At 38.1% G+C, this 9,334-nt stretch overlaps 1 pseudogene; it reads left to right on the top strand.

The window, feature by feature from the left end:
* Positions 1–8,937: 8,937 nt before the first annotated feature.
* Positions 8,938–9,029, top strand: LOC129401147 (U2 spliceosomal RNA; annotated as a pseudogene).
* The last annotated feature ends 305 nt before the right edge of the window (positions 9,030–9,334 follow it).

Genomic DNA, 9,334 nt, shown 5'->3' with positions numbered 1-9,334 from the left:
TAGCACAATCATTTAACAAATATTTATGTACTACTTATTTTGAGGGTAAAACTTTGAATAAGACAGAAAATATTCCTGATTATGGAATTGACCTTTTTGTAAATAAGCATTGATAATAACTGAACATGTATTTGAAATGGCAAATAGTAGGGATATAATTTTAATTCTTTTGTAAATAAATAAGATGATTGCTATAAACACTAAGGAAAATGATTTTATGAGAGAACACTAAATATAATGCAAAGAGCAGGGCTGCACAAAAATAGCTTGAGTACAAAATCCGGATTGAGAACAAAATGTGGATTACCTGAATTTGGAGAAAATAGATGGGAGCAGCCCTACTACCACCTCCTGATCCAAGTGGGGGTGGGGGGGTGGGGTCAAGAAGCACAACCACCAGTACTCAGGGCTTATTCAAGGCTTTGTGTTCAAGAACTTCTCCTCCTGGGGCCAGAGCGATAGCACAACGGGTAGGGCGTTCGCCTTGTATGCGGCCTACCCGGGTTCGATCCCCGGCATCCCATATGGTCCCTGGTCCCCCAAGCACAGCCAGAAGTAATTCCTGAGTGCAAAGCCAGGAGTAACCCCTGAGCATCGCTGGGTGTGACCCCAAAAAGCAAAAAAAAAAAAAAAAAAAGAATTTCTCCTCCTGGCATGCTCAGCAGATCATATGAGATACCGGGATCAAACCCTGGTCAATAGCATGCCAGCCAAGTACCCTACACACTAGACTCCAAAGATCAGCTTCTGAGTCCACCTTGTCCAAAATCGATGTCTTTCTGCACCTGGAACCTATGGTCTCCACATCCTTCCACCTAACTCTAAAAATTAATTCCTATATTATTATCCCTCTAATCTGTATTTTCTGAGATTATTAATGAAGTGCTTCTAGTGCCTCACTTCTTAAAAGAAAGAGAAATTATGAACGGGATTCTCTGTTTGACTGTAGATGGAAAACTTAATTTTTTTAACCTTGTTCCTTGACTTTCTTTGTTCTCACTTTTGTCAAGATGTGGCTAACTTGGGAGTTGCTGTATCCTAAAAGTAATTACAAGGCACTACAAAGTTTAAAGCCATAGAGTAATATGATCAGATTTAATTTACAAAGATTGTTTTAAAGATTACGTGGATGTGTGGACTGTGTGGATTGGAAATGAGTAAGGAAGAATCAACTAGAAGTTACTGATATTGCTGAAATAAGATCATGTGGTTTGGACAAAGATGATAAATTGGAATGATTTGAGGTCTATTTTGCAAGACTTGTTAGATGAATTATTTGTCAGAGATGAGAAGAGTCAAAAATATCTTCTGCATATGTTTTTTCTGAGTCACTTGATGATAACTGGAAGCCTGGGGATAATATTTATAGGAATGAGGATCAGGTTGGATAGAAACAGATTTATATTTTGATACACTGAAATGCCTACATGACATTAAAATGGAGCAATATCTATCTATGATCTATCTATCTATCTATCTATCTATCTATCTATCTACCTACCTACCTACCTATCTATCTATGATATTGAAACTCTTGAGAAAGGTTGTGAATTTGGTCATCATATACATGTAAATAATAGTTTCCTGTTTTCAAAATAAATAATATTCTCAAAACACACTAGTAAATTCACAAGAACTATTTAAGGGGATGAATGAATGTATAAATAGATTATTCTGACTGACTTATATAAATATTATAGTATAGTCAGTTTATGCAGTAAGTTTTCCTTAAAAGACAATAGACTAGCTGGATAGTATTTAAATACAGGTAAAGAGTTTTGAAGGAGAGTCAAATGATTGGTATTGGTGGAGACAAGTTTCTATAAAATAAATTCCCTCCCTGGAATTCTTCTTTTATCAGTGAAGTTACCAAGTATTAGAGTGGAATGAGGCTTGGAAGAAAAGATAAGGTAGGGTGTACAGTGATAGATAGACTTTTTTATAAAGACCTCAGCCTTGTGTAACCAATTTATCTTTGAGTAAATCTGGAAACTACAAATGTGATATATCATTCTTTTGACTATAGTATAATATATGGCAATATGGAATTATATGAGTGGGCCTAATATAACCATAGGAATAATTTTAAAGCATAGTTTCTCAGGTTAGTGAACTGCAGTAAAATTTGAAGCACAAAAAAGAGTATTTGCATCATTCTTGACTTTGAAAATGCAAAGGGCCATGGCCCCGAAGTAATAGAAGCCTTGAAGAATTAAGGGTATCCCCCAACTGGCAGAAATGAAGCAGGTACCTTAGCCCTACAAACACACATAATGTAATTCAACTAAAACAACAAAAATAAACTCTTGAGTGGATTATTTTCTATAACTTCCACTTTGATTCAGATATGTGAGCATTAGTACAGTAAATTTGTACTAATACGTTTTCAGCAATACAAAGTTAGTTCAAAGCGTCTTTTTTTAAATCCTTTTTCAGTTCTAGCTTTTCTAGTTCAACTTCCAAAATGTTAAGTCGAATTTTTTTAATGATTTTCTGAAGCTCTTTTCGAATTAACTCTTTCATGACTTTCTGTTCCTCACAGACAATCTTGCAGTGACTCAGCTATTGGCTCTGAATGGAAGAGGCATTCGGTTTCAATTTTTCTTGAATGTTTGCTTCATTTAAATTATATATAGATGTACTCTGTGCATATATATATATATATATTCTACACCTTTCCTAAGCATAAGTTATTATGACAGTTATTTGGACTTAAGTTCATATTGGCAAAAGAATGGTTACTAGTAAGCAAATTACTTTTACAATTTTCAAATATGATGCAATATTGGCAAAACAATTAAACATGTGTAAGGAGGTAGAGAGGAATTAATAAAATTAATAGAACTAGCTGTAGATTTCTCCCTAATAGTTTCATATATGTGACTAATTTTGGCATTATTCAGTGTTACTTTTATCTTTTTTTTAAGTTTCTTTCATTAGAAGCAAAAATACAGAAAATTTTCTCTATTTAAGAGTAGAAGATAAATGTTATGTTGTTATGACAACCAAAGTTATGAAAAACATTTGAGAGTGGTAGTTCTTTAAAAGTTGCTCTAACCTGATAATCATGCATGAATAATGCCATTTGCTTGAATGCACTTATATTTATATGATTATAATTGTCCCCAGAATGTACCAAAATATATTGAGAATTGCTTTTTCAAATCCACTTACAAAATTAACTAGTCAGATATTTATTGCTTTAATATAAAATTATGCACAACATTTCACTAAGTCTATACATTAAATTTACTTTTCAGTAATTTGTAAGTGGTAATATTTAAATTGGCAAAAAGTATGCATCACATATAGCTGAGCAGGATTCTATAAATTATTTTTCAGTCATACATACAATTGAATAGCCATACTAGTAATTAAATGTGGAATAGAGGTATTATCAGTGATTTATGTACTTCTCATTCCTTTTTACAGCTACTTGAATTCATAAATATCAATGTGTATAATTTAATTATTATATAAGAAAGTTTATTGTACATGTGCATTATAGATATATCAATATTTTTCCATTTCTTGTTCTGTTTCTAAAATTAATATCTCAATATCCTTGCTCTTATTTTTGTATTGTCATTTCTTTTATACATATAAACTGTTATTAGAAATAGTATTAGATTGGGGCTGGAGTAATAGTACAGTGGGTAGGGCATTTGCCTTGCACAGGGCAGACCCAGGTTCGATTCCCAGCATCCCATATAGTCCCCGAGTACTGCCTGGAATAATTTCTGAGTGCAAATCCAGGAGTAACTCCTGAGCATCGCCTGGTGTGATCCAAAAAACAACAACAACAAAAGAAATAGTATTAGATTAAATTAATATTACTATATTACTTAGAAGTTTAATATTGAACTTATACCCAACTTCAGTAGCAACACATATGGAAACAAGCAAAGACCAAAACCTCAGCTATACATATGGATCTGTACCCAGCACAAATTTTAGATTTATCCCTTGTTGATTCTCATTCAGTAGTCTTGGGTTAGTAACCTGATATTTCTATAAGTTTTTACAGGTGATTCTAACTAATGTCATCACTCTAAGTTCTTACATACTGGAAAAAGAGCCTTCTGGGGGGATGAGGTTGCACCTGTAATACGTAAGAACAACTGCCAGGATCTACTCCACGCTCAGGGATCATTCCTATTACACCTTCCTCAAGGAAGTTATTTTTTTTTAAGTGTTATTAACATTGCTACAAATCCTGCAATGGGAAAATGCAAAAACCTTCTTTATATTGTACTAAACTTCTATTTTTTCTGAAACTGACAATAGTTCAGAATAAATCTGAAATGAAATATCTTGGAAAATAATGTTCTCTCACACCTTGTCAATAATGTTTGCCTGAAATAGGATCTGGCACCAGGTGGAGATAACTCTGTGCTCATGCCCAATGGGGTTTGCAATCCTTCCTCTTTTCATTTATGCAGTAGTTTTACCTGGTCTTAACTGAAGTCAATGTTTTGAAATTCTTCACTTTGAACCAGTTTATAGCTTCTCTTGGAGAATCAGAAGTTCTCAATGGCATGATTCTGACGTTCTTACTGAGATTGCGTTATGTAGTCTCTTCAGATGTAGCTGGATTTTCCAGTCACACCCCAACTGCCACACAAAGTGTGTGTGGTGAAAATAGGGGTTGGGGGATGAGTGAGAGCTTGTATACATCCCTCTTTGCCAAGGCCAGACTCATGGGCATGTGACCTGTACAGTTGCACTTGGCCACGTGGCTTGCAAATTAAATGGTTGGGCCTGTCTTTCTTAGACCCATGACCTGTCTGTCTCCTGTCAGCCTGGAATTCAAGCTCCAGTACCATTCATTGTTGTTTATCTTTTTTGTTTGGATTTGGTTTTGTTTTTTTTTTTTAACTGATTACCTCATATCCACTTTTAAGATTTGTTCAAGTATTTTTCCTCAGGAGGTCTGGAGCAATAGCATAGGGGGCAGGGCGTTTGCCTTGCACACAGCTGACCCGGGTTCTATTCCTCCATCCCTCTCGGAGAGCCCGACAACTACCAAGAGTATCCTGCCTGCACGACAGAGCCTGGCAAGCTACCCGTGGTGTATTAGATATGCCAAAAACAGTAACAACAAGTCTCATAATGGAGACGTTACTGGTGCAACTCGAGCAAATCGATGAACAGCGGGACCGGACAACAGTGCTCCAGTGCTTTTCTCAGGAGGCCTTTTCAATAAATAGAGACTAATTTGAACACAATTCTTTTGAATTCTCAAAGCACCTTATACATTCCTATAACATAATAATCAACATTATACTGAAAATATTTTGTGGATTTCTCCAAATAAAGCTGATGATGGGGCATATGGCTTACAAATGTGACCCATGTAAGCTGAGCAATTGTCACTGTCACTGTCATCCTGTTGCTCATCAATTTGCTTGAGTGGGCACCAGTAACGTCTCCATTGTGAGAGTTATTACTACTTTTGGGAAATCAAATACAACATGGGTAGTTTGCCAGGCTCTGCGGTGCTGGCAAGATACTCTCAGTAGCTTGCCGGACTCTCCGACAGGGACAGAGGAATCGAACCCAGGTCAGCTGCGTGCAACGCAAACGCCCTACCTGCTGTGCTATCACTCCAACCCAAGATGAACAAAAGTTGAAAAAAAGTAGTATAGGGTTCTGGAGCGATAGCACAGCGGATAGTGCATTTGCCTTGCACGTGGCCAACCCGGGTTTGATTCCCAGCATCCCACATGGTGCCCAGAGCACCACCAGGAGTAATTCCTGAGTGCAGAGGCAGGAGTAACCCCTGAGCATCACCAGATGTGACCCAAAAGGCAAAAAAAAAGAAAATTAAATTAAAAAGTAGTATATAAGAGCAAATCGATGAGCAACAGAAAAGATAGCACAATGGGTAGGGTGCTTGCTTTGAGTATGGTGATCCCAGGTTTGAACCCATATAATTCCAAGCACTGAAAGAAGTGATTCCTGAAAATAGAGCCAGGGCTTAAGCCCTCAGCCTTCACAGTGTCATAAAAATTGTGTCAATGAATCCAAAATGTTATATATAAGCCTAGGGAAGGAATTGAGACATTCATTCTTTCATTGATTCATGCTGTCAGTACAAAGGCTTAATTGAGTAATTGAGTTCCTTTTCTAGATTGGATCAAATCACAGTGGTCTAAAGCTTTTGCCCTCAGGAGATTTGCATGTTTGAATCCAGAATATTACTGTAGGTATTAGTAATCTTGAATTAACTGCTCCAGTTATCTTAAGATTGCATGCCGCATATGCTACTGACCCCCGTTCCATCCCTGACACTACAAGATCCCTCTTCACATCACTAGCTGTAACACCTGAGGCCTCATATCACTGCCAGGTGAGGCCCTGGAGGTCCATGAAGTTCAGAAATTACCGATATTGCAGAACCTGCACAACACCTGCATCCAGACCCCAGCACTAACCCAGTTGGCTAAGAATAGGAAGAAGATAGGCTTCTTGAGCACTGTTAGAAGGCCTAAATACCCATCAATCAATCAAAGAACATCAACCTTTAAGGGAGGTTCTAATGCTTAAATGTTCTGTTTTCCCTCTTGTGATAAAGATATCAATTTATTTCAGTCTCAAGGATAGAAAAATCATACAAGCTAATAACTTTATAACAAAAAATTAAAGGTCAAAGCAAAATATTTGTCAGCAGTTAGAATATGAACTTGTAATTGCCAAAGTGCCAATGTCTTGGGAATGAAGCTAAGAGTGGACAACGTAAAAGGGCGAATGAGCTTATAGCAGCTATAAGCAGAGGAATATTAAACCAGGGAAAATTTGTACAGAGAGATCATATACAAGAATACAGATCCTTATCTGAATGAATTACCTTAATATCCTTCAATAACAGCAGCAGCAAAAATGTCCCTAGTTTGCCTCTCTCATCACACCCACCCCAGCTACTCCTCCCCACTCCATCCCCCATCACCCGCCTCTATGGAGGCACTTCCCCTCTGACTCTCTCTCTCTCTCTACTTTGGGGCATCATGGTTTGCAATACAGATAGTGAGAGCCATCATGTTTGGTCTTTCATCTGCTTTCAGCACACATCTCCCATCCAGAGACATCCCTCTAACCATCATTGACTTAGTGTTACTTTCTCTATCCCAACTGTCTTCTCCCTTAGCACTTGAGGCAGGCTTCCAACTGTGAAGCAATCACCCTGGTTCTTGTCTCTACAGTGCTTGGGTGTTAGTCTCATACTATGTTATTTTATATTCCACAACTGAGTGCAGTCACTCTGTGTCTATCTGTCCCTCTAGTTCTGACTCATTTCACTAAGCACAATACTCTCCATGTCCATCCACTTACTTTTACAAGCAAATCTCATGACTTCGTTTTTTTCTAATAGCTGCACAGTAAAAACTTTTTTTTAAGTAAACAAATGATGAATTTCTCTATGCTCTCTCCTCTTTCTTCTGTGGAGGAAACTGGCAGAGATGAAAAGATCAGGACTTTGCTTTTGATAGCCTATGTTCAGATCTTCTCAATTTTCTATAACAGGAAAATGGAGCCTACCTGGGCCCTGCCCCACCAAAGCCATAGGCAGAAGCAATAAGCATAAAATAACTTCCGAGGGACCAATCAGGAGAAAAAGGCAGGTACCACTTCTTTTTTGTTTTTTAATTGAGGTCACATCTGACTGTTCTGGGACCCAGACAGGGCCAGAAATAGAACTCAGGGCCTCACCCATGCAAGGCCATTTTTCAATTGAGCTATATTCTTGTCACCTAGGCATTTCAACTTGAAGTCAGAAGGCCAACCCTGTTCTGCAGAACTCTCAGAACAATGCATGTCACATGCTCCTCTTCTGCTTTCTCAGATCCCAAATCCCTGTTCCTCTGCTTTGTTCCTACCAGTCTCTGATCCTGTTATCAGACTTCATGTAGAACTTCTAGAAGATAGGGCTATAGTCTATCTGTCCCTGAATATGTCTCCATATTCTAAAAGCATATGGAGATAATGCAGTGGAAAAAGCACCTATTCTATCTCGATATTATTTCCCATCCGAGTGCAATTGCCTTAAATGATCTTTTATAAAGCCAGAGTTCAATCTCAGCATTCAGATTAGTTAAAGGCATAGCAGATGCCAAAAGGTAAAATGTACATATCTTAGTATAGAATCAAACATATAAAGTCTTATTACTAGATGCAATAGCTGTTGTAGTTGTACATTATTATTTTATTTTGTACTTCCATTATGACTGAAGAGATTGACAACAGTAGACACAATGACAGAAAAAAAATACTCATTGGAATTTTTAGAAGGAGTCAAATCATCATCAGAATAGCCTATGCATTTCCAGAGATTCTCAGATTCATTTCTGCATTTAATCTCAATCATCATCATCCTGTTGATCGTCAAATTTCTCGAGCGGTCTCAGTAACTTCTCCATTCGTCCTATCCCTGAGATTTTAGAAGCCTCTCTCGACTCGGCCTTCCCAACAATGCCGCATTGGAGGCTCTTTCAGGGTCAGAGGCATGAGACCCAGCTTGTTACTGACTTTGGCATATGAACACACAATAGGAAGCTTGCAAGACTCTCCCATGTGGGCAGGAAACTCTCAGTAGTTTGCCAGTTTCTCCCAAAGGGAGAAGTAGGTTATAAGAAATCGAGCAGCCGTGAAGTGGCCTCGTGCTTCTGGGAGCTTGCTTTTAAGTCTCTGGATGTTGGCCATTGATGGGATTACACACACCTGGGTTCCTCTGCCAGTACCTTCATGGTGAGGCTTCTCCAAACGTGTGGAGAGGGGCCTTGAGCATGGCTGTGGCTAGGTTCCGGAGGTCTTCGACCCCTGGGAGCTCTGCTTGGGGCAGGGAGGGAAGCTGGAACCCATCCCCTCCAAGGGGACCCCGGGGAAGACAGCCAGGCGCATGGGCAAGAGACTCTCTGCCATTTGGCTAAGATCAAGTGTAGTGCTTCTCGGCCTTTTGGCTAAGATCAAGTGTAGTATCTCAATAATATGCCTACTTTTAATTTGTTTGAATTTTCCAGATGACAGCTATTCATGGTTCGAGATTCACTTGATTTAGCATTTTGTCTCACACTTCCTATTTTTATTCCATTCAGATCTGTTACTAAATACACAGATTGTCTACTTTGTAAATTTAGCTTGTATAGTAGGCATTCTAACATGATATTCACCCTTAGTCATTGTCACATTTCCATTAATTAGAGCTGTAAAATTTCCATTATAAGAGATAAGATAAAGATGGCACCAGAAAAAGAGAGAGGCATCTTGGCATTGGCATTGTGTACAGACAACCAAGGATTACAAATATCTGGCAAATCTCTAAGTTTGAGAAATCATA

This window comes from Sorex araneus, chromosome 1 (assembly GCF_027595985.1).
Source record: "Sorex araneus isolate mSorAra2 chromosome 1, mSorAra2.pri, whole genome shotgun sequence".
NCBI classification, from domain to species: Eukaryota; Metazoa; Chordata; class Mammalia; order Eulipotyphla; family Soricidae; genus Sorex; species Sorex araneus.
The sequence above is the reverse complement of the archived record's forward strand: the minus strand, read 5'-3'. Positions and strand labels throughout refer to the sequence as shown.